We start from the raw sequence: 26,478 nt of genomic DNA, 5'->3' as shown, positions 1-26,478 counted from the left end.
AAACTATAAAGAGATAGCTGCCAGACAAGCAGCTGGTGGGACTAATTCTGAAGCAGAGTAAGGGGTAAATATTTGAGCCCTGGGAAAATCACCCTTTATTGAGGGTAGTGGGGACAGAGAGCCACCACTCAACAGTACTGAGAAAGAGAAGTCACCCTGGCTGTGAGAGAAAAGGACATGGAATCACAAAAGCCAAAGGTGGAAAGAATTTCAAGAAGGGAGTTGTTAGTTTCAAAAGCAGCTGAGAGGTCAAGAAAGGTAAGCACAGAAAATAGACAAGTGTGTTTGGATAAGGTGACCTTTGAGAGAGGAGAGTTAGTGAAAGCCAAAGTAAAGTGGGTTGTGTGACTAATGAGATTCTAAAAGCAAGGGCAGACTAACCCTTGAAAAGTCGAGTTATAAACAGAGAGAATCAAGTATCATAAAGAAAGGGGCGGCAAACGTCAAGACAAGAGTTTTCTTCTTAAGATGTAGACCCCTATTCATGTTACAAGGCAGAAACAAGAAAGATAAAGAGAGAATGGGGAGAAATAATTTTTATGGAAAAAGAAGAAAAGAATCCAAGGATAGGAGAAACTACATGTTGAAAAGAGTTGTGATTTCTTCTGAGGCTGTCAGGGAAACATGCAAAATAGTGTTCAGGGCAGGAAGGATCCCAAGGGACCACTCATTCTACTTAAGCTTTCTTCAAACATTTTCTTTTATCCTTAGATCCCCTGCGGTCAAGAAGAACCCTCATGTCATTCTCAGAGGAGAAAAAGAGAAAAGTAAAGGTTGTATAGTCTTTCTCATTCTTAATCCCCAAACCTAGAATCTAGTAATTTTTTATTGCTTAAGATATTCTTCTTTCCTCTAATTCTGTGCAATGATAATATGAAAATTAAAACATATAATCTACTTACCTCAGATTTTTCCTATCAAGATTCACAGTATGAATATTTATAAATACATTAAAACAATTTATCAAATCAAAAATAATGCTATTTTAATTTAAATAAAATTTAATTTAAATTTAATTTAAATACATATAAATACAATACATATAGGGTATTGTAGTCCTTTTAATCTTTCCTTCAGTTGTCTGTAATATGCTCCAATCTGAGAACTAATTATGTTTCTCATGAATCTTCAATATTAAATGTCAAACAAACATCTAACTTGTTTAAACCAGTTTCAGCATGTTCATATTTTCAGGGAACTAATTTCTTAAGCATCTCAATTGTTTAATATATCTGATATTGTTAAGCTGCTCTTATAGAGATGTACTTGTAAGCCACTGCCTACTTTGAAATTAGTGCCTACTTTACCAAATTAGTTACTAAGCTTGGTTTTGGTACAGGGATTTCTGTTTCCATCTTGTTGATTTGATAAACCTCTGGATCTGATCCCCAGAGCTTATTTCAGTGCTGTTTGATGAGACTGCATGACACTTATAATTATTAAAAAATCTGTGGTTAAGAGTACAGGGTTTGTAGTCTGATCTGAGTTCGAATTCCAGGTCTGCCATTGATTTGTCACATGGTATCTGCCACATTGCTCAATCTCATTGAATTCATCTCCTCATCCAAAAATGGGGAAAGGAGCTGTAACTGAAACCTGAAAGAGACACATTACCATACTCTGTAATGAACTTGCTCCCAAGTATTTTGGAGGCCCACTATTAGGTTAATACCAAGAGAGAGACATTGTTGACTAAACAAAGCATGGTGCCATTGAATCTCCTAGAGGCTCGGGACTGAGGGTGGCTACAAACTGAAAAAAAGATGTGCCTGGTGGTTAAAACAGCTCAAAGTAGGAGCAGCTGTGCCCAGTAGAAATAATGAGAAGTGCTACACATGTGATGCTTCACCCAAGGATGAAATATTTGATTGGGGAAAGCACTTTGCATGGGGCTTGAGGGAGCACATTAGTAGATAATGGCTACCACACAAGGGAATTTAAGAATTGTTATAAATAAGATCATATCTATAGCCATAGGCTGGCAAGACCTAGGAAAATACGAGTTGCATCTATGATGGTATAAACCTCTACTCTGTTAAGGAATCTCATTTTTAAATAGTCTATCATTGGGTTTTATTTTTGAAGTTGGGTTTTTGTGTATAAACATATTATCATGGCACAAATATGGTTATAACTATAATATATAATAACAATGTATCAGTAATGTACATGTCGCATACACTATATAAATTTGTGTAACGTATTATAAAATAGCTACATAACCATTACTTTTACATTATGACTACATTTTGATCACAAAATTATTTCCTTCCTCCAGATTTCCCAGTTCCTCTACTACCCACACCTGGAGTCCTGCTTTACTCTCTTAGATTCATCATCTCACACCCATCCAGGCAGTCAGTTCAGGCAGTTGATTCATTTTTCTCAATGTCTGACATTTGTCTTTTATAGTCCATTACTTCACCATCCTTCAGTTTAGATCCTTCTCGCTTATTCCTAGACTCTTCCATTGGTCTCCCAGCTGACCTTCCTGCCATTCCTCGTTCCATACCGCATACTGCAGGACTGAGCTTTATTTGATCACATCATGCTCTAGCTCATACAATCCCGGTAAACTTCAGAATTTCTCATCCCGCCCCTCCACATGCTGGCTTCCACATACATAAATTTTCACTGGTCTCCTATAACCATCAGTTCCAATCCAATTGACCTGAGTGTTCATCTTCACATGTTCTACCTCCATGATTTTCCACAAGCTATGTCTGTAATGAAACTCCAGCTCCTCTATAAAGTCAGTTCTACAAACATCAGTCTTCTGAGAGTTCTCACTCCTCTGAACTCTTAGAGCATTTACTGCTGACATCATTCAATAATGAATCATCTTCTGTCTCACTGTAATTCCTTTGTTTTTTCTTTCCTCTATTAACTGTTCTCATTTCCTTGTCTTGTTTCCTAAAACTAGACTATAAGCTCACAAATCAGATCCTTGCAATCTATTTTATCTAGCACACCTAATACAAAAACTGGGCTCAGTAATTAACATTCTCAATATTTTTATTTTGCCTTAATTTAGATAGATCATTATAGCCAAGAGGTATAGTGTTAAGTCATTTTTTTCACATTGTTGTCACTTTTTTCTTTAACTATTTAAGAAAATAGGATCACAAAGATAAAATTTGAGGGAAATCAACTGATTAGTCTGAATGGACATAAATTCTCAAAAAACTTAAACTATAACCATGTTCTTTTACTGACATTAATTTAGAATAATGACCATTCATCAACATAAATAGCACATTGTTTTACAGTGCAAAACAAAAGAGCATGGTTTTTCTTCTTCTGTTGACATCCCAGAAATTTAGAATTTTAGTGTCACACATCTGTTTTGAGACTACAAAGGGACTGCAGTATGATAGTTTCGAGGAAAACAACGTGTTCCATAGTAAACTATTAAATACATGGAGGTGAATGAATGTATTTTGCCAAATAGAACACTAAGAAGTACTCCAATGAAGCAATGAGCAATTTCCACTTTAGGGGTCTACCTAAGACTTATGAAAACCTCCACCCAGGCCCCCAGCTTTCTTCTTTTTTTCAGTTGCCTTTTTCTCTTCCCCCCCACCAGCTTTATTAAAGTATAATTGACAAATAAAACTTCTTCACTTCCATCCTCCCTTCCCCTGAATGTGAGTGATGATGTATGCATGCACACACACAGACCTGAACGTTTTATCCTTGATTCCAAACATGCATAAAGGTTTTGCTTTTCTCTTCTGACGTTGGTCATACCTCAAATCTGCTCTGTTGAACAAACTTCCAGTATCATCCTTATACTCACCTAGCATCTAAACCGTAGCCAGACCATGATTTGTACTTAGCCTTGACTCTGACAGCCCATTGCTGGTCTCATCTCCTCAAGGATAGATAGGACACTCCTTCATTTTATGTATGAGCAAACAAATGCCTAGAAATGTTTATCAACATGTTAAGCAAATTGGAAACAGACATAGACTAGAATTCTATTGATTGTATTGTTCAGAAAATGTAAAATATTAACTCCAGAATGTGTTGACATATCTTGATTACATATATGTACATATACATTTGCATATGATATGTACATATATTTGTATATATATGGCTCCCAGAAATGTAGCTTTCTTACTCAGCTTATTAATTTATGGCTAAATTCATACTAAATGAATACATAAATAAATAACCTAAAGATGAAGTTAGTCCACTTGTAACATCAACCTTTAGTGGAAACATAAAATCTGTTCGCCTACCAGGTATTTGGCAAAGACTTCAAAGATGGCTAAACCTCTTCAAAGATGGGTAAACTATATACTATCATGTATTTGTGATGACAAGCAAAGGTTCTTTTTGGATCATGGATGAAAGTGAGATTAAAACTTTCGTTTTATAATTGGAAATTTGGCTATGAATCACACAAACTTAATATTTTAGGGCCCAGCCTACTAAATGACACAAAAGTTGAAGAGATGTCTAACTACTTTTAAGTAGTTAATAAAAGGAGAAGTACAATTGACCATATAATCAGAAACCCAGATTCTTAAGTTAATTATCAGAAACAAAGACAAAATTAGATACTTTGACTAAATGATGCCTATGGTTAAAGAAGCTAGACTATTAACATGTTTTAGCTATAAAAATAGTAATCAGTTTCTCCTTCAAATATGTATATTATCTCCTTAAAAATGCCAAATCAATCAAATTTTGTTTAAAATGAAAAATGCAAACCATATATCTGATAAGGAGTTAATATCCAAAACATGTAAAGAACTCATACAACTCAATAGCAAAAAGATAAATAACCCAATTAAAAAATGGGCTAAGGACCTGAATAGACATTTCTCTAAAGAAGATACAAAAGGCCAACATGTACAAGAAAAAAATGCTCAATATCACTGGTCATTAAGGAAATGTCAATTAAAATCGTAATGAGATATCACATCACACCTGTTAGAATGGCCATCATCAAAAATATGAGATAACAAATGCTGGCATGGACGTGGAGAAAAGGGGACTTTTGTGCACTGTTGGTGGTATTGTAAATTGGTACTATGAAAAACAGTATGAAGGATCCTCAAAAAATTAAAAATAGGACTACCATATGATCCAACAATCCCACTTTTGGGAATATATCCAGAGGTAATAAAAATACTAACTCCAAAAGATATCTGCACCCCCATGTTCATAGCAGCATTGTTTACAATAGCCAAGACATGGAAACAACCCAAGTGTCCACTGATGGATGAATGGATAAAGAAGTTGTGGAGATATATATATATATATCTCATTCCATTATATATTATATTTTATATTATATTATACATAATGGACTATTATTCTATTATTAAAAAATGAGAAATCCTACCATTTGGGCCAACATGGATGGGCCTTGAAGACATTATACTAAGTGAAATACGTCAGACAGAGAAAGACAAATACTGGATGATTTCTCTCATATCTAAAATATGAGATTAAATAAAATATCTCTCATATCTGAAATCTAAAAAAAAATTTTTATAAAAAAACAAAAAAAGAAAAGGAAAGGAAACTAACATTTCATTAAGAAACTCCCGTGTCCCAATAACTGTATAATTTCATTTAACCCTCATCTCATATTCACATAAGATGAATAGCCCTGTACTATTTTCCAGAGGAAAAAACTGGGTTTGAAAACTATTGTCACTTTTATTGGATCCCTTAACTGTTGAGTGGTAAAGCTAAGATACAAATCCACATCTACCTTACTCCAAAACCCTTATGCTTTGCTCTACTAACTTCAAAGGTAAACTTATCGCAAAAGTACATTTTCTAAGTTGTTTTTGATTGAAAACCATCAAGAATTTAATAAAAGCATTTTTTAAAAACAGTGAACATATGTAATTGTAAAGTGTTAGAGATGAGAGTGTCCTTTGAAAACATTGAGTCTGTCCCTCTTTACCAATTTGCCTTTACCAAAGGCATAGGCATTGGCTTGGAGGGCCTATCCTATATCATAATATATATCAAGCATATCATAATGCACTCAGCTCACATCAAATATGATCTGTTTATAACTACATTCTTTGAGTTGCAAATAACTAGCTGACACTATATTTTATAGACATTTATGCAAATACATTGATTTATATTTTGAAATATTTATAAATACACTAAATCCACTTAGAATTTTCAACCCTACATTTTTCAATAGGTCCAGATAAAATTCATAGTCCTAGGGCAATATGTGTTTACTGACTAATGGAGAAAAAAAATGGCACTGAGAAAAGAAGGGAAACATGCTTTACCAACGTTAGTTGGTTAGTGGAAGACAGGACAAAAGCCCCTATTACCCAGGGTTCTTTTATTTCCATCATCATATGACTCAATGTGGCATTATTTTCAAAAGCGTAGAATTCTATACAAAGCATTATGTACAAGGCAGATTTGGGGGTCTATGTTAAGTGGTGTCTCCTGTGAAATTCAGGCTTTGAATGGAATTTTAATTGGGTATTAAGTGACATTTGGATTTTAAAGGAAATGTAACTAAGGTATTAGTAGTAGTAGTACCGGTACTGGTATTTTCTAAATAAAGAAGCCATAATATGCAGTCACAGGATAATGGAATACCATGAGCATTCAATTATGCATTGTGTTAGAATATGTATGTAGATAGACAGTGTGTGTGTGTGTAAATCCAACAATAACTATAAAAATTGTTAAATTTCAATACAGGGAAAGGATTAAAGATGTCATTTCATCAAATCTCTTCATTTCATAGATACAGAAAATGACACGCAAAGACATGAGGTGATTAACCCTTCCATATAGCCAAATCATGGCAGGCTGGAAATAAAAATCCAGATTTCCTGACTTCCAGTACACAGGTTATTGTGGGGCTTTTTTGTTTATTTGTTTGTTTTAATTTTTCCCATGTTGCTACCACATAAATAAGGTAACAAAAAGCAAACAATTCCTATAGATGGAACACAGTAATATAGGCAACCACCTAACCAGTGTTCCTTGTAGACAAGGAAATTCCTCATTTGGAAGACCAATTCCTCGTTTGGAAGACCACCATGATAAGTACTCTGAAAACCATTAACCAGCAGTGAGAAGCCAGCTTAACCCATTCACATCCTGATACTGCAGTGTTTCTTCAGCCCATGGTTTTCACTTTGATCATTGCTCAAAACGTTAAGCTTATTGCTTTATTGTAATACCTCAAATATCTCAGTAATGCCTCAAGTGTAGGGTTGGGTTTCAACTTCTTTGTGTTTCACTCATAATGGCACATGGCTCCATGTGCATGTTTCAACACATCTGCCTTATAAGAGGAAACTACTTAAAACTCAAGGCCGCTGTTAATAAAAGAAAAGATTAGACAGAAAGAATGCCAGGAAATTTTAAAGATGATTTTAAAATTTGTCCATGCAATTTTGTTCAAAACTGTAACCACATTCAACAATAACATTTATCCTTCAGTCCTGAGAACCAATGGGCATCACCAGCAGACGTAGACAAACTGGCCAAAGCACCACCTTTTTTTTTTTTTTTTTTTTTTTTTAATTTTAAGTCTTCTTGTTCCGGCAATGCTCTAGATCATCTGATTAACTTGAAATCCACTTTTAGTCTCTCTCATCTAATCCTTATTTTCTAGCTAAGAAATTGAAAGACAATGTTTTTTAAGTCTTCAGAATGTTCCAGTGAAGATCAAAGTAAATGTCTTTAATCTTTCATAACCAAAGCCTTACTTCCAAATACCATTGTTTTTATTTTGTTTAGTAAAATCTTAGGCAATAAAGCAGGTATTAGGCCAGACTTCCTTTCAGTGATTTTTAAATTGCCAGTACCTAAATTTTAACCAGTGGTCTTTGGGGACACTTCCTCCCCAAATCAATAAAATGACCATCAGACATAACCAATAAGTACAATGACTAGATTGGCAAGATTTCCAGTTGAGGAAGGAAAAGAGCACATAACTCTTTGCTTCAACAATTTCCAAAATATTAATATTTTACTATTGCTGTTATTGGCTCTGAGATGCTATAATGTAAGACATTTTCATTCATTATTTTCATCTTTAAAACAACTCAGTGAAGTAGATACTATTAGTTACATTTTGTATGTGAGCAAACTGAAGCTCAAAGAGGATGGGTGACTTGCTTAAAGTCACAGAACTAATAAGTGGCAGAGTTGGGATTCAGGCCTAGGTCTTTCTGGTTCCAAAGGTTATACCTTTTGATTATACCATACTTCTAGAATACAGTTTTTCTAAGATTGAGGTGGAAAGGACTGAGAACAAGAGAATGACAAAGTAGATAGTATAGTCAGGCATTTGTTTGAGACTTGAAAATAATGGCATAGGGACTTCCCTGGTAGCACAGTGGTTAAGAATCTGCCTGCCAATGCAGGGGACACGGGTTTGAGCCCTGGTCTGAAGATCTCACATGCCGCAGACTAACTAAGCCCATGTGCCACAACTACTGAGCCTGTGCTCTAGAGCCCACGAGCCACAACTACTGAGCCCACGTGCTACAACTACAGAGCCCGCACACCTAGAACCCATGCTCCACAACAAAGAAAAACCAGTGCACCACAACGAAGAGTAGCCCCTGCTCGCCACAACTAGAGAAAGCCTGCACACAGCAACAGACCCAGCATAGCCATAAATAGTCAAAAAAATAATCCTCTAAAAAAAAAAGAAAATAATGGCATAAATAACAGAAACGACAGAAATTACGTTTAGTTATATGGCGAATAACAAATACACTTACAGATTGAAACAATTTGCTGCATCTAACTTTATAAATCTTAAAAACTTCCAAGACCCATACTTAGATAACTTGTTCAACCACACATGCTCATTTGCTAAATATTGAAAATGAGAAGTATATATAATTCATCAAAGAAGAATTTAAGATTTTGCTCCAGTTGGACTTTGAATTTAAATAGATGTGTTGAACTGAGGCCATACAGTTTAGGATTAGCTATTCCTTGGAGCCCATGCATACGGAACAGTCGTCAGACCGAGGATAACACCCACGCCCCGGATTGTCTGGCAGCAGGTTAGTGACTCAGCAGATAAGTAGATGTGAGTAGCTGAGCAGAATTGCTTGGCTAATAATGTATGTGTTTAATTGGAGACCTTTAATGATTAAGAGCAATTATTGTTTTTCAGGTAGTTATACTGAGCCTAAAGTAGATATGTTGCCAACATTATTAAGGTAATAATTACTAAGTAAACATTTCCTTTTTATAAGAACATTGTGTTTACTCTTAAAGGGCTCTAGAAAATTGGTTTTTAATACTAGTGGCTCCATTATTGAGGCATTACTTCCAGGAATGTTATGAATATTTCATATGGAATTTGAATGAGAGCTGTCTCTTTTATCCACTGTATCCAAAGTAATGTGTTCCATTCTGAACTCATCACCTTTCCCCACTCCCCTCCAAATGTGCACTGTGTTTTTAGGAAAGGCTCCAGCATCTATAGCCATAACTCAAACTTCTTTGTTATTACCATCTCCCCCTCTGCCATCCAATTAATCAGGTCCACTGACTTCCCATGCACTCAGACCTTCTGCCTCCTATCCATTTTTTATCTGCAGCCACAGGGACCATTTCAGAATAAAATTTGAGCATGTGAGCTGTCCTGCTTAAAACCATTTGGTGGGTCCTAATCATAACTCCTTTAAAATGTTTATGATGCTCCCCAACATGGTGCCTGCCTAATCTCCACCCCTACCCGATGCCACTCCACACTGCATCATACTGGACTCCTCTCACTTCCTTGAATCTGCAGTGCCTTGCCCTGCTTCTGAGACTTTGTCCCTCTTTTCCCCTCTGTCTTGAATAGTCTCCCCTGCTTTTTCCTTCAGGTTTCAGCACAAACATCCTTCCTCCATTAAGCCATTATTGACTGGGCTATGTGTTCTGTGTGCTTCTAAAGTATCCTGTGTTTCTGCTACCACAAACCCCATCACCTTTTATTGTGAATCCTCGTGTTTTTTAGATATATATATGGCACTGGCCTGTAGTCGATGTTCAGTAACTAACAGTTAAATGAGTGAAATTTGGGTACTATGCTAAAAAATATGAGTATCACTAGGGAGCAAAATGGTGAGATTTCTGAAAACCATATCACAATCATAAAGATAAATGTGAGTATAGGATTAACAGATAGAAACTACTATACTAAAATAGATAAGCAATAAGGATTTACTGTATAGCACAGGGGACAATATTCAATATCTTGTAATAACCTATAATGGAAAAGAATCTGAAAAAATATATATATGTAACTGAATCACTTTGCTGTACACCTGAAACTAACACAATATTGTAAATCAACTATATTTCAATTTAAAAAAGATAAATGTAACTGAAAATTTTAGTCAAGAGAGAACTGAGGGTAAATGAGATGCCTGTCCCCAAACATATGAAGTGTTCTCAGTTGGAAGAAGTATTACACTTTTTCTGAAATCCTTTAGAAGAACATACCAAGATCAGTAGTTGAAAGATTCAAGAAGGATATTCCAACTAGATATAAGGCATAACTTTCTAACAAATAGAGCTGTCCAATCATAACCATGATGCTTCAAAAAGAGCTAAACCTATCACTGGAAATGGTCAAGTGGAATCTGACTAATCATCAACTGGGATCCCTAGAGAAAGTAATCCTGCAGAGAGTTGAGACCAAAATAGAACCAATATCATGGGTTTTACCCATTTTACTGCATCTTTCCTTTGCTTGTCAAAAATAATCCTTTCAAACAAAATTAATGGAAGAGGATGGTTTCAGTGGAAATTAGGGTGGCTATTGAGCATTCCTTTTTTCAATGATTAATTACTCTTTTATCAAGTCCAAATGATAAGGTTTAGTTTCAGAAAAAAAAAAAGTGGCAATTCAACAAAAATCATAGAGGTTGACTTGAGTTTATTAGGTTGGAGATGTCACAGACTGTCCAGCTGTAGTAGAATATAGGAAAGTTGTGAATTTACATTACTACCTAACTGAACTCTACTTAGTAGTATTTTTTCAGCTCTGAGCTGCTAGAAGCTATATTTTTGATAAATGTCCATGTCCAGAAATGAATGAAATGAGATAAATCTGAGCATCTTAAAAAGCGTAAGTATTTTGTAAAATAAAGTAATGGTGAGGGCATTCTAAGTAGGAAAAAATTTTCTTTTTTTTTTTTTATAAATTTATTTATTTATTTTTGGTTGTGTTGGGTCTTTGTTGCTGCTTGCGGGCTTTCTCTAGTTGCGGTGAGTGGGGGCTACTCTTCGTTGTGGTGTGCAGGCTTCTCATTGCAGTGGCTTCTCTTGTTGCAGAGCACGAGCTCTAGGCATGCGGGCTTCAGTAGTTGTGGCACATGGGCTCAGTAGTTGTGGCTCACGAGCTCTAGAGTGCAGGCTCAGTAGTTGTGGCGCACGGGCTTAGTTGCTCTGCGGCATGTGGGATCTTCCAGGACCAGGGCTCGAACCCATGTCCCCTATATTGGCAGGCGGATTCTTAACCATTGCACCACCAGGGAAGCCCAGGAAAAAATTTTCTATTCAAAGATTTAAGGTGGAAATTGTTAGAGAACAAGTAGCCAATCTTGTCAGAGACACAGGTTCAGGCCTAGGAATAAAGTAGAGTTGGAGAATTTGGTTCAACCCAGACTGTCAAGGATCTTGTATATCAGGCTAAGGGATCTAAGTGTTATTCCATACGGAGCAGAGAGGAGCAAATGCAGTGAAATACAAGAGTATTGTTTGGAAAAGATGAGGCAAGACTATGTAGCATACATCTCAAATATAAGCACAAATTACAGAGGACTTTATCACAGTAGTTTAAAATGTTGACAATTTACGTACTTCTTTTTCATTCTGATGTGTTGATACTTGTCACAATGTTATTAACCACCACCCTTCTCTCCAAAGGAAGCTCCTTACTACTTTTGTCCTATAGGACAAAATACAGATCAGTCCTGTCCAGTAAGATGATTGATGGCATATTTTGGGGTTATGTACAGATACTCAGAGTGAGCTTATAAACAGACTTTTTTTCGTATATGCTTCCAGCTACCAAATGTTTGGTGGCAATTAGTATGAATATTTCTATATTTGTAATTTGGATTTGGAGTGTTTAAAGCATGTAAATCAGTCTAGGTCATGAAGCACATTAATAAACTATTAAAAAACAAATATTTTAGTTTTTAGTTCTTTGAAATATCATTTTGGTGCTTTTTTTATCTTAGTAACTTTTTTCTTCATCAAAACATTGAACCAAAGTTATTAATAAAAAGCAAAATCTACGTACTATACTTTAAAAGCAAGGAATCATTAATTTTTACATAATAATTACATTATTAATAAAAACATAAATCTGATGACTTACATACAAATGATGTTTTAAGTGTTTATTATTTTGTCTTGTTTTGTTTCGGTTTGCATATTTGTATGTTTGTTTCCTTAGCATGTAAGATTTGGAGTAGGAAGTCATATTCTATTTCTTCTCGATTTATTTTGTGTCAAAGTTTCAAGTTTACTTCATATCTAAGAAAGCTGTTTTCTCATAAGGAGTTTGATGTTAAAGCCTTTCAGATTTTTCACGGCAGTGAAATGTTAAATCTATAGCTTAAAAAAAAAATGAGGTCGATTCCTCATTTTCTAGCTGCTACACAGAAAAATTTAATATTAAAAGAGAAAAAAAATCTCAACAGAAAATGGATTGTGGTATGTCTGGAAAATTTGCCAAGAAGAATGTCAAACTAAGTTAGAAATGAGGAAATGGAGCTGATGCCTGTAATGAGCTTATTTTGGCATGATATACCAGCAGTAGCCCATAATGATAGACATGTTAATACGTACCCAGATAACAGGAATACGTAAAACACAAATTTTATCTGACTCAGTCAGAAAATAATAAAGCAGCTGGAATGCTGTAAAGTGAAGCTGAATACAGATATGTTTGCAAATAATTCACTGGGGCCAAAAGTAATTTGTTTCTATGGTTTCTTTGTGTAAAAAGTGAAGGAAAGGAAGAATAAGGTGCAAGGTCCACTCTAAAATTATTTTTCATGCAGTCATTAAGTTTCACTTACGTACGAATCTTGCAAACCAATCAAATGGATTTTTCAGTGAAGTTGTATAATTTTAAATGCTTTGGTAAGTAATGAACTGTTTGCTTTCCAGTATTGACTGCAGGTTACTAACTCTTCCCTGATAGCTTATTGCTAAAGAAAAGAAAATAGTGGAAGGAAAATTACCAGGTAAAAGATTTATTTCACTATTCAAAGAAAATGAAAAGAAGACCTAGCCCCTATTCATCTGGTCACATATGTTAGCATAGAAGGAAAGTATCTGGCCGTTCATTCAGTGCATAAAGACTGCTGCTGTTTGCTGGTATTGAATTGAACTCTTGAACCCCTATATTTTTCTAAGAAAGCAGACAAATTGATTATATATTCACTTTTCCACCATTACCATTTTACTGACATTTTAAAATCAGGTTCAAATAATTTAAAGACAACCAAAGAATAAAATTAGTCATTAGGCAAAACATACTCAGGCTTTAAATTGTCCTGTAAAACATAAGAAATCCCAAAATCATCATTATGCAAAATTGCCTATGTATCCACAGTCACCGGTTGCCTGTGGTGTTTAATTCAAAGCATGTCTATACGAAAACAACACAACTAGCTCAAGTCCTCTACTACTAACATGTATCCTTGCTGAGATGATTCCAAGAATTTTGTTCATGTTGTGTGTTACAGAGCAAAGGCCACTTTAAGTTATTTCCATAAATATTTAATGTAAGAACTCATGAGGATCCAGTGAGTCATCATTTGTAGGTACTTGTGAGATGTTAGGATGGGGATAAACTTTGTGAAATAATCAGGTTAGTTTTAAATGGTCTCTATTTTCCCTCCATAGTAAGGCATCTTTCCAGTCATTCTCCCAGATCCTCGGAGCCCTTTTCCGCAGCCCTGATACCCAGAGAATACTTAACTAAAGCCTGATACACACGGAAGGGCCTTGTGACCCAATCTTTTTTCTCCTGACTCACATCAAAATTTATTAATTCTGGGACTTCCCTGGTGGTCCAGTGGTTAAGAATCCGCCTTCCAATGCAGGGGACGCAGATTCGATCCCTGGTCGGGGAACTAAGATCCCACATGCCTTGGGGCAACTAAGCCCATGCACCACAACTACTGAGCCCCCGAGCTACAACTACAGAGCCCACACACTCTGGAGCCCACGTTCCACAACTAGAGAGAAGCCTGCGTACTGCAACGAAGAGCCCGTGCACTGCAACAAAGATCCTGCATGCCACAACTAAGACCCGACACAGCCAAAAAAAAAAAATTATTCTATAATTCATTTTTTCAGGGCATTACTAGGTGACAGAAAGTCATCAACAATCAGTGGGAGCAGGGAGCAAATGAGTTAATGGATCCAGTGACTTGTTACTTCTCCTGGAATAAAGTCTTCCAGCTGGAGTGGTCAATGAAGGTTTCATATAAGAAGGGGGGTTTGATTTGAGTCTAGGAGGATATGAACTACAGTTGATGGGAAGGGAAGACGACATCCCAGTATATGTACAAATTGGTCATGTTCTTGGTCAACTAGGATCCAAATGTAAACCGTTGGCCCTCCAACTAATGTTTTAAGTTAAGACAATTAGTTTTCTTAATAAGTACATATAAATAGGCAAATGGACACATGCATAAATAAAGAGGTCTAACTCTAAGAATGGAATAATGGGTAAGATTTATATTTCTGTTTGGTAATCTGATTTTTTGCTTATATAATAAAAAATCTAGTATTAACAACTCTGAAGTCCTCTTATCTAATAAATTATCCAAGAAAAGAAAAAAAAGGTGTAGAATTACCACTCTAAAACAAACTCACGTTGGAATGGAAAGAAATACATTCTGGTGTCATATCAAACAGAATCTCACTTGGCCAAGCTACAATGAAGAACTTGCTTATAATTGCTTCCAAGAGGAAGACAAATAAAATAGTAAGGGTATGATGTTGCTTATTTGTAGAGAGAAAAGTGTTATTAATGTAGTGGAAAGCACACTGACCTTGGATAGACAATGTGAGTTTAAATTTCAGACCCACTAATGTACTAGCTTCTTTGACATTGAGCAGCTCATCTATCATGCTTTTTCTAAAATGGGGGTTATAATATTCATCTCACAGAGTTGCTGAGGATATATATGTTATAAGTGAAATAGGTTTGCAAATTAGAAAACTACCAAAGGTGAGATACATTACTATCAACCTCTTTAAACTTGCCTTTGAGCTTATATGGTTTTTAAAACTTATTTTATTTGTAGCTTAGAGGTAATTTTGTCTTTTAGGTCCTAAATGTACTTCAAAATGTATTTTACATATGTCCCTTATACTGTAACTGTCCATATAAACATTACAGCTGGTGTTTGCCTTGATTCTAATGATGTCAGTGGACTGCAGAATTAGGGTATGAAAATATCTTCAGCTGTCTCCAAGACCTTGAGCAAAAAGGTGCCCTTCATTGGCTAAGTAAAGCAGGAATTCTGGGCTATTCACAAAGTAAAATGACCTGTGGTAGAATTTGAGATGAGACATTTTAGCTCAATCATTCATGACATTTTACTTCACTGAAATGTGTTGGTGAGTGGGTCTCTGGCATTATTTCTTGAAAGCATTTTAATCGTTGGGGGCAGGTGGGCTGTATTTAGGACCCATGAAGGGAGAGTGGATAATCCTTAGAGTGCTTTGGAAAGCAAATCTAGTCTGAGTCTGTCCTGCTTAATCGGAAATCGCTGCCCATTTTCAATAGGAAGGTACCTATGACAAATGAACAAAGTTCCTGTTCAGCCTTCAAGCCCTCCACCAAAAATAAAGAAGGAAATAGATATAAAGCTGCAGTGCCAGCCATAATCTAACACAACTATTTTCCTTTCTTCTGTTCATTTTTTAAATCTCAGCTTTAGTACAGTTATCAACAATTTGTGTAATAAAGACTCCATAGACTACGGTGGAAATGACTGACTTATTTATTATTTTTAAACATCTTTATTGGAGTATAATTGCTTTACAATGGTGTGTTAGTTTCTGCTGTATAGCAAAGTGAATCAGCTATACATATACATATATCCCCATATTTCCTCCCTCTTGTGTCTCCCTCCCACCCTCCCTATCCCACCCCTCTAGGTGGTCACAAAGCACCGAGCTGATCCTGTGCTATGTGGCTGCTTCCCACTAGCTATCTATTTTACATTTAGTAGTGTATATATGTCCATGCCACTCTCTCACTTCATCCCAGCTTACCCTTCCCCCTCCCCCTGTCCTCAAGTCCATTCTCTATGTCTGCATCTTTATTCCTGTCCTGCCCCTAGTTTCTTCAGAACCTTTTTTATTCTTTTTTAGATTCCATATATATGTGTTAGCATACAGTATTTGTTTTTCTCTTTCTGACTGACTTCACTCTGTATGAGACTCTAGGTCCATCTACCTCACTACAAATAACACAATTTCGTTTCTTTTTATGGCTGAGTAATATTCCCTTGTATATATGTGCCACATCTTCTTTATCCATTCATCTGTCGATTGACTTACTTAAAGCAAGAAGTAGGAATAATGTGCACATTATGATGAAACCTAATGAGCTCATCATAAGACAAGTTTACGTGCCTTACTCTTCTTCTTAGCTATGGCTAATTAAAAACTAGGACAAGTAAATTATATTGTAGTATACAAAGTAGAGCTCATAACAAATCCATTTGGAAAAGTAAAGCTGGCCTAGCCAATCACCCATTATATAATTGTCTGCCAAAACCCTTTCACACAGATTAGGATGGGGAAAGAATAAATCTCTCATCAGTCGCGTTGCTAGCATACATCATCTTGCTTCACTCCAGCAACACGACCAGTGTTGGAATTGCCATGATCCATGCTTCACAGAATTGGAAACTAAGACTCAGATATTCAGTCATGCCATGATTTGATTCTAAGTCATGCCATGTTCATTGATTCTGAAATTAGGGCTCTTAACTCTACACAAAACCACCTCCCAGTGTTAAAGCAATGGAAAAGCAGTTTGCAAGTTACTGTATTCTTTTGGAATAAAGCTATAAGTGCCTAGACTGAGCAGGGAAAATAAAAATATAGTGAGATAGATTCAACCTGTACAGAAGAATCAGCAGAAGAGCCATTGATAGGTTCAAGGGGCAAGGGAGAGAGAGAGGGGTTAGAGCTGATTCCAAGGTTGTGTGGTTCAGCAATTAGAGGAATGGAGATACCATTAACAGAAATGTTGAGGTCAAAAGTTTAAATGTTGATTTCAATTTAGGGGACATATTTCAGTTAGACATTGATTTTCAGGTGGTAGTTGGAGGAGCTCACTTTCTGTTTCTAATTAAAATACTTCTCCCTGTATTCATGAATTATGAAAATGGGCACAGGAAACCTCCAAAATGAGAGAATAGTCTTAAAATAACTAATATTCAATAAATGTAACTTATTTTTTAAAATATTCTTCTGATTTAAAAAAATAATTTAACAAATCTCACCATTTGAATCTATGCCAGTAATTTCAATGTTTTTTATTCATGGGTTTTCAAATGTGATTAGTTTTTGATTTATTGGTTTCAATTTCAAAGGGTTAGAAATTTAAATAATAACTATTAGCTTTATTCCATTTGTAACCTGAATTCATGAAGCTTTTCTAGATACTTTGGTAGGTGCTAGCCTTTTTAAAATCAGGTCACTTAGTGCAAGTGGATTTTATTATATGGATAAATAGCCTGTGATATTTTTACACACAGTTGTGTATTTGGCTTATATAAGCATGTGTACATGTGTTTGTGCATGGAAATATCTATTGTGTATATGTGTTCTAATAGTATGTTCTTCAACAGACAGGGAAAAAAAGCATAAACTGATGTTACATTGAGGCAAATTATTCTAAAAATTGGATTCCAAAATAACTGTTGTTCTCATTCTTCCATTTTGTGCACTCAGTTCTATTTTTATGAGCAGGTCAATATGTATTTATATGTAAAGAGTGTGATTATGAAAATTGTTTCCCATAATGAAGGAAAATTGCTCCCAGAGAATGAAACAACAACAACAAACCCAGAAAGATTACAAATTTCCTAGCTTTTCTTAGTTCTCACAGTACTTTTTTCTCAGCATTATTGCCAAGGTTGCACTGTAATTGTATTCTAACCAGACTGTCAAGATATCTCCCTTTGATGATGCAGGTTTTGGCAACTTATTTCACAAATAGCCTTGTTAAGCGCTATAATTACTATATCAAATTACCCTAAATGATACAAAATCATTGAGTTAAATTCAAAGATAATCTTCTTTCCATAACACAGAAAAGACTCATAGATATAGATTTAAAATTTCCCAGCATGTTCAGGGGCCCCTGAAATGCTAAGGAAGATATGAAGAGGACGAGTATGGAGAAGGTAATAACAGCAAACAGACTGGGAGGGAAGAGATGAATTCGGAGGGCCCTAATCCTTGCAGCTGGGACATTTGCTCCAGGACCTTCCTTTCTCTCCACCTCAGGCTTTTTGAGCTCCAGGTAGACTACTTGCCAGGACAATATGTTACATCTGGTCACAGTACTGGTGTTTCAAAAGATAGAATATAGTAACAATATTAACAACAACTTCAAAAGGTAGAATTTCAGGTAGTATGGAAACGGATTTAGGGAGATATTTTCCAGCATCTCTAAAATCTTACCACTTAGGTGCCTCCGTCCCTTACAGTGTTTTTTTCTTTCTTTGTAGTGTTATCTGTTTAATTTGACAGCCTTGAATGGAGCTTGCATCCTCCAATAGACCACGGTACCCTTCCCAGCATCCTACATGGAGCCCAGGCAGGCATCTATGTCACCTGCCTGGACCCTGTGCGGACATTTCAGCTTTAGCCCCTGGTAAGTTCTGCTACCAAATTGTGTCTGGTATTGCTGGAACAGCATCAGATCACTACTTGGTCAAAGTCATGAATAGAAATGGTGGAAGAAAGGATAGAAAATCCCAAAGCTTGAAAGCTTGTTCCTGAGCAATTCTAAAATAAATACATAAATAACCCTTCTCTATTAACTACATAGCTTGGTTAGATTGTTTGTTAGAGGTTTGGTAATTTACTGTTCTCCTTGAATATGATTATGAGATAGAAACAATTAGAAAGAGCTGTTAGAAACTTTTTCTAGCTTAAATTTGAAATTGAATGTGCTCTTAAGCTCCCCAGAACAGCTGATTACAGTGCTGTCCATATGTACTATTATGTAGACACAAAAATGTGCATCTGTTTATTCAATGGATGCAGAATAGCCTTATTTCTAATGAATATATTTTATATTGAGTGAAATCTGGTAGTGTTAAAAAAACAAGCTTTTCAGAGCCTCGTGAACCCAGCTTCCCCACTTTTAATGGACCTTAAAAGGATGAGCCACTTTTTTGGGGTAACACAGGCAGTAAGCAGCCATCTGAGAGCCAGATTCAAGCCTGAGTGATTCCAACACCTCTATTCCTAAGTAGTACATGCCGGCCTCTCCAAAATAAGAGTTGCCATTTATCAAGCATCTAGTCTCTGTACCGTATTTTACAACATTATAACCTAATCACCCAAAACATCCTATGGTAAACATTTCTGCACTGAATTGAAATATATTTTGTATTTTGCCACATGTTGTTGATCTTACTACCAATATATATACATGTGTCAAATTATGCCTCAGGTAGGTTTCTCCATGAGGTCAGGGATGGTGACTTACCTATTTTATCCCCTAGAGTAGCTAACACTGCGCCTTAGCCAGAATAAGTGCCCAGAAAAGTTTAATAGATTGCCATTGGATTTGAGAATATATTTTTTTATCCACTTAAATTTAATAGACCATGGGCATCTAGTATCTACTAGATATGCTACTAGTTTTGAGTAGCTATATCTATGCTTACTAGTTTGGAATAAATAGTAAAATTTTAGCTCTGATGCCAATTCTTAAAAGCTTAAAGCCAAAAGATCAAGACAAGTTTTACAAATGTTTCATAGAATAGTGAGCATGATAAATAAATGCCTCTATGTCTTGGCCAGAATTAATCTTACTGTGGTCTGAGCTGTTGGAATTTCTGTTATTACAATTGTATCCTGGTTCATCCAGATGTATTATTCTCTGTTACCTAGTCCACATGTTCCTCGAGGATTTAGAATAAGGACTCAGTAAATACTTAATTGAATTGAATGTATAAATCAATAAATACCTTCAAGAGTTGCAGGTGAGAGGAGAGTATTGGAATAACAAAGCCAAACAATGAATCAGATTAGTTAGGGGAAAGTTTTGAGATTTAAATGAGTCTCAGGCTGCAATTTAAATAAGATTAATTGGAAAACATGGAAAGTGATTTACACAAATGAGTCAGTCTAGGCTGTCTTAAGAGTTGGCAAAGGAACCAAAAGGAGGAACCAGAGGAAGAAAGCTTACCCAGAATATAGCACAGGAACGGTGTATGGAAGGAAGTGAGAGCAAATGGAGTGGAATCAAATGTGAGCAATCAAATGAGAGTTTAATAGATATCACTAAAGGATTTTTTTTTTTTTTTTTTTTTTTTGCGGTACGCGGGCCTCTCACTGCCGTGGCCTCTCCCGTTGCGGAGCACAGGCTCCGGACGCGCAGGCTCAGCAGCCATGGCTCACGGGCCCAGCCGCTCCGCGGCATGTGGGATCTTCCCGGACCGGGGCACGAACCCACGTCCCCTGCATCGGCAGGCGGACTCTCAACCACTGCACCACCAGGGAAGCCCCCACTAAAGGATTTTTATACTCCATAGTCAATCTTCTTTCTTTCCACATACTATTAGGATATGAATTGCATTTTTTTTCCTTTTTTTTGATTGCACCAAGTGGTTTGCAGGATCTCAGTTCCCTGATCAGGCATCGAACCCGGGCCCTCAGCAGTGAAAGCACAGAGTCCTAACCACCGAACCACCAGGGAATTCCCATGAATTGCATTTTTTGATTGGATACAAATCTTTCACAAAGATCTCTTACTTGCAATATATTTTTTCATAACTTTATAGACATCAGTAGCATGCTTATTTTTAAAATATTCCCAAGGACTCATATTTCATGAAAATTATGTTTGTAAACCAGACATGGTCAGTTGAACAAATGCCACAGTATAAGATCCATAACAATTCCATAATTGTGTATTCTTATCCTGATGAATTAGGAATTATGGTACATCTTTTCTCTTATCAAGAACCAATGCCTCATGGGGACACTGTTTGACACCGCCTAATGCAGTCAGGAAGGGAAAAGAGCTGGGCCATCTTCTGATAAGAAATGCAGGTTTTAGGGCTTCCCTGGTGGCGCAGTGGTTGAGAGTCCGCCTGCCGATGCAGGGGATGCAGGTTCGTGCTGGCTGGGCCTGTGAGCCATGGCCGCTGAACCTGCGCATCCGGAGCCTGTGCTCCACAACGGGAGAGGCCACAACGGTGAGAGGTCCGCATACCGCAAAAAAAAAAAAAAAAAAAAAGGAAATGCAGGTTTTAGGAGAACTCAGCATGGATATAATGACACAGGGGGATCGCATGTCTTCAGTATCTGTTTGGTTGCAGACACTGTGCTACGCATTTTCTTATACCTCGATGTCCTCTTTTAAAAAGGGGGAAACTGAGCCCACAGAGGTCAACTGCACACCCAATGTCTCACTACCAGAAACCGGCAAAGCTGGAATTCAAACCCAAGTCTTACTCCAAAGGCAGTGCTTTACCTACTACAAACACTGCCTTTCAACATTATGCAGAAGTACCTTAGGGTTATTTTCACCTGCTATAATCCCCACAAGTAGGAAAACAGAGACCAAGAAAAAGGAAGTGAATTGAACCTACCATAATTCATATTTCACTAAGCTATTTCTTATTAAACTCAGTGTAAAAGATGAGCAGTATATGCTATTGCTCAAAATGAGCAAAAGTAGTAATCTTGCTGAAATAAAACAGCACTATTTCATAGTTTTGTAATTTGCCCTTTCATTTTTCTTCCATTCAATTTGAAGATTACACTAGTCCTTTGAACACTTATAGTATAGCAAACTTTGGCATGACTAAGAACTGGAACCTCATCTTTGGCTCACAATTATTCCTATTGATGGGGCTATTTGGCTGCACAGACTGAATAGTTATAGGAAAATCAGTCAATCAGTTGTACAGTACATGAACCTCTGAAAGCCACATGCATCACTTATCTTTGAAATTTTTTTTTTTTTTGGCTGCGCTGTGCAGCATGTGAGATCTTAGTTCCCCGACTAGGGATGGAATCTGTCCCCCCTGCATTGGGAGCTCAGAGTCTTAACCACTGGACCACCAGAAAAGTCCCTGCATTACTTATCTTTTAACTCATTCAGCATGGTTTGGCATTCCATAACTTATAGAAATAAATGCTGAGGAGAAAAAAATAGGCTTTTCTGACAGAAATTCATACCAGTTAAACCTTGAAGAGTCTTCAAACACTGGACCTTTCTTTCTTTTGTACTGTCATTAATGTTCAGAAGGCAAAATAAATGCTGAACAATCAACGACAATTGTAGATCAGAATGAATTACAGCCATATTCCCAAGGAAGATGAGAAAAAAGAATGAAACAAAACTGTATGGACTATAGGTCCAGTACAGCTTTTACTTGAACACATTTGATTGGAGGTCCCTGCGGGTGACAGGCCCCTCCAGGTGTGGGACTGATGATGTCTTACCCATCCTTAAGAATCCCAGGAAAATCCTCAGTGAGATTCCTGGAACTTGTACTCAGGGTGCCCATTGCCTACCAATCACTCATTTTGTAAAATACAGGGTCTCCATGAAGAGAGACTGTTTGCATATGAATGCCCTAACACTAGAAATAAATGTCCACTTTAACTTGATGACCCTGCAAAACCTCACATCACTGAAAATTTCTGGAGCCTCTCTGCTTTGAACAGCTCAGTCTGAGTCCAGCAATATTCTGTGTCATCCAGTGTCTCAGGATTTTAAATACAGAGCCTTGAAAATCTTATTAGTCAACTTACTGTCAAATTCCTAAAATGCAAGCCTCATTTAGAAAGTCACATGCTACTTCCAGAACAGACTGTGGCTTCTTTTTCAGTGTGTGGAGACAAATAGCCCAATCAACTGGAAATCCCCGTTCTCTTTACTGACTAGACTTACTCTCAAGATTGAAAGGAGATGGTGAGATATTGAATTCATATGTCTCATTATTAAGTAATTTTTAGGAACATGGCCCATGTGAGAAAATGCTTTATTTTTATTCCTCATTTCTAAGAATATTTGGAGCGAAAAGTGTTGAAGAGAAAGTCAGTCTCCCCCAAATTTGGCTGTGATAGGAAGTTCAATAAATATCCCCCATTTTACATTATATGTCTGGTCCCACTTATTAGATGTACAACAAACTTCTAAATGATGCCAGAACTCCTGTGTACTTATCCAAATCTTCAGTAAGCTCCTGGCCTTTTACAGTTCACTCATGTTCAATAGGCATCAGGTCCATTATACTTAGTTGTAACCATATTGTCTCTGCCTAACAGCAAGTGGAAAAGAATGCATGCCACAAACTTTAATATTCAGAAGGCCTGTTCTAATCTGGCTTTTTACTGGAAGACTGTGTCCAGCGCTAGGCTCCAAAGGCCTAGAGACAAGGAGAATTTGGATAGAGCTCATTAAGGCCCTTATTGGGTGCTGGGAATATTCAATCCAGAAAAGAAGGTAATGAAGAATTGCCTTATGTATTTAAAAAGGTGAGTAGGGAGTTCCCTGGTGACCTAGTGGTTAGGATTCTGGGCTTTCACTGCCGTGGCCTGGGTTCAATCCCTGGGGAACTGAGATCCCACAAGCCCGCAAGTGCAGACGAATAAATAAGTAAGTAAATAAATAAATAAATAATTTTTTTAAAAAGGTGAGTAAATGAACTTTTATTGACAAAAGTAAATGAAGAGTTATTTTAGAATAAAGTGGGGCATTACTCAAGTTTTTCATAAGAAACTTTTCTAACCTGTAAAATTATTTGATCTCATATTGAAAACTAGTTGTAACTATGGATTCTTCTCTGATATATACAAAATGGAGCAAGTCTCAGGGACTTGGGTCGATTTCTGTATCTTTCATGAAGAAGTGTGGTTAGATTAGGTATTTTCTGAAGTTCTTTCCCAATTCTAAGTTTCTAATACTGGTAGCCAAATAAATATACAGTCTTCTCATAAGCCTACTATTGTAAATACAAGTAATGTTTAAGTAAATCTAGAAATGTGATGAAATAAATTGCAGAAAGTGACATTGCATTTACTTCTAAATAGAGAAGATTTATATATAGTCATCCCTTTAAAAATATAGAAACCAAACCAGTTAACTACATATTGTACAAGAGTAAAAGCAAATAGTACAAGACGAGACAATGAGACTCTTACTGTATAACCTCAGAGAGGTTATCATAAATAGGCACTTACTCAGAAGATTAAAAATTCTGAAAGATAAGCAGTTTGCTACAAGGTCAAACTGGTAGCCCTAGAAAACATTTGAAAAAGATGAAATTTGTCTTTGGTGCACCTCTACCCCTGCATCTCTGGCTTCTAGTACCTTTTTACTGCCATTGGCTGTTTAGAGTCATTCCAAGAAGCAAACATTGTTTCTGCCCTCTCCACCATAAAGACACACCCTTTGCTTTTAAACTTTTTCAGGTAAGATGCCTTCAATTTAACATTTTTAGTCTTGTGTCCCATTATTTTGAATTAAATTGATTAATCTATGCCGGAGGATATATCCTTAACAGGTTATGTAACTGTTTCCCTCGTGTTTCTACTGCTGAGAATTCTAGGCTGTTGGTTAGAAAGGGACTGATGTGACATTTTGTTGCCCCTGGAATCTTACCAATCAGATGCCCACCTCATCTATATGTTTACACAGGCAAAGATGAACTAGCAAACAATCTGGATTTACATGTTGAAATATCTTGCTATTTCCTTTATTTCTAATCTAAAATTAAATCATTCTTTCAAATATTCTTTTATAACAGACTATTTCTGCAAACTCCTGAAAAGATTTTTTTTAAGTAAGCCATGTCTAATTCATTTAACAATGATTACAATATACTGATCTTATCATATGAATTTGGAAAGGTTTGTTAATTATGTCTCTGTAATGGAAAATTTAATTTTCTTTGCTTCATTAATTGACAAGAAAGATTTTCAGGGACTTGAATTTTAAAGAGCATTAATGATAGGTGATTCCAAGAATACTCATATGTGTCCTGGGCAATTTCAATAAATTGAAGAGATTTGTTTATTTACCAGGATTTAAAGCTGCACCCGATTTTTATTTGTCAAAGAACACATTGCTTTTGAGGGCTAAAAGCAACAATTGCTTTAACAAGGTCATTTAACAATTAAGTTTTTTTGTTGTTGCTGTTATTTGTTTTGTTTGATAGAGAATGTTCAGATAATATTTGAAACATAAAGAATTGTTGGATAGGAAAGAAGTATTTAGTACAGATGAAATTATGAAGATTCTGTTCTTGTTATATCTTTGGGCAACACTTTTCAAGGTTAGCATAGAGAGGTAAGTTCTAGGACACTGTGGAGAAGTCTGCTACTATGAGCAAAAGGCTGTGATGGAAAATTGCTCTAAAATTACCTCCAATATGAAAAGATTTCATTATTATGTTTATTTACTTCTATTTATTTGCACCTCTTACCAGTTGCATCTCTTATTCAACCAAATATGTTATATTTATTAAGTGAAATAATATATTTGAAAATGATTTTAAAATGCTGTAGCACTTTAAAGATACAGCATCAAATTATAATTCTTTGTTTTCAGCAGGAATAAATTTGCCTATTTGTTTCCCAACAACTGAACATCTTTCTGTATTTGGGCTCCATGACTAATATGCTATTAGAATTTTACTTTCTTATATATGTTTCTCTAATTAGAAAGGAATCTGAAAAAGTCAAAGACTGTTTTGCCCCAGTGTTCTTAAAACGAATCATTCACTACAATCTGTGATTACACTTACTATGTTTCCACTAAACTCTTTTTAGCCACCTTTATTGTTTGTACCTGCAAAAAATCCAACAACAAGTCCTGCCTGGATACAAATTAGTGCCGTGACCTTTGCTGTCTTACTTGTATTTCTAGAAACAGAGCTTAAATGTGAAATTAAAATCACCCCCATTCAATAAGTACATAATGTTTGTGTGTTGCAGATCATAGTCCTTTATCAGGAATAATAATGCAGCTTTACTTTATACGGGAAATGGAGAATAAAACCTCAACAAATGGATGCAACTCTTCAGAATGGCTCCCAAATGGGCAGTGCTGAAAATTGATCTGGTTACTTGTCAATTGCATTATTCAGAGATTACATCAGCATCAAAGCTGTAGCCAATGCTGGCTCATTGCCCACCCCATGATAACCTTTGATTAAAAAACAACTCTGTAAAGATATAAGCATCTCCAGGGCTGCA

The 26,478-nt window shown here is 36.2% G+C and overlaps 1 protein-coding gene and 1 long non-coding RNA gene across 3 annotated transcripts in view; one reads left to right on the top strand and one right to left on the bottom strand.

The window, feature by feature from the left end:
* PPP1R1C (protein phosphatase 1 regulatory inhibitor subunit 1C) overlaps positions 1 to 26,478 on the bottom strand; it is a 129,543-nt gene that overhangs the window by 100,651 nt on the left and 2,414 nt on the right. The gene's annotated exons all lie outside the window — the stretch shown is intronic.
* Positions 715 to 26,292, top strand: LOC125965052 (uncharacterized). Its single transcript, XR_007478530.1, has 3 exons — positions 715 to 773; positions 18,759 to 18,904; positions 26,218 to 26,292. It is a non-coding gene; the product is annotated as an uncharacterized LOC125965052 (long non-coding RNA).

Source organism: Orcinus orca, chromosome 7, assembly GCF_937001465.1.
Source record: "Orcinus orca chromosome 7, mOrcOrc1.1, whole genome shotgun sequence".
NCBI lineage: Eukaryota > Metazoa > Chordata > Mammalia > Artiodactyla > Delphinidae > Orcinus > Orcinus orca.
The sequence above is the reverse complement of the archived record's forward strand: the minus strand, read 5'-3'. Positions and strand labels throughout refer to the sequence as shown.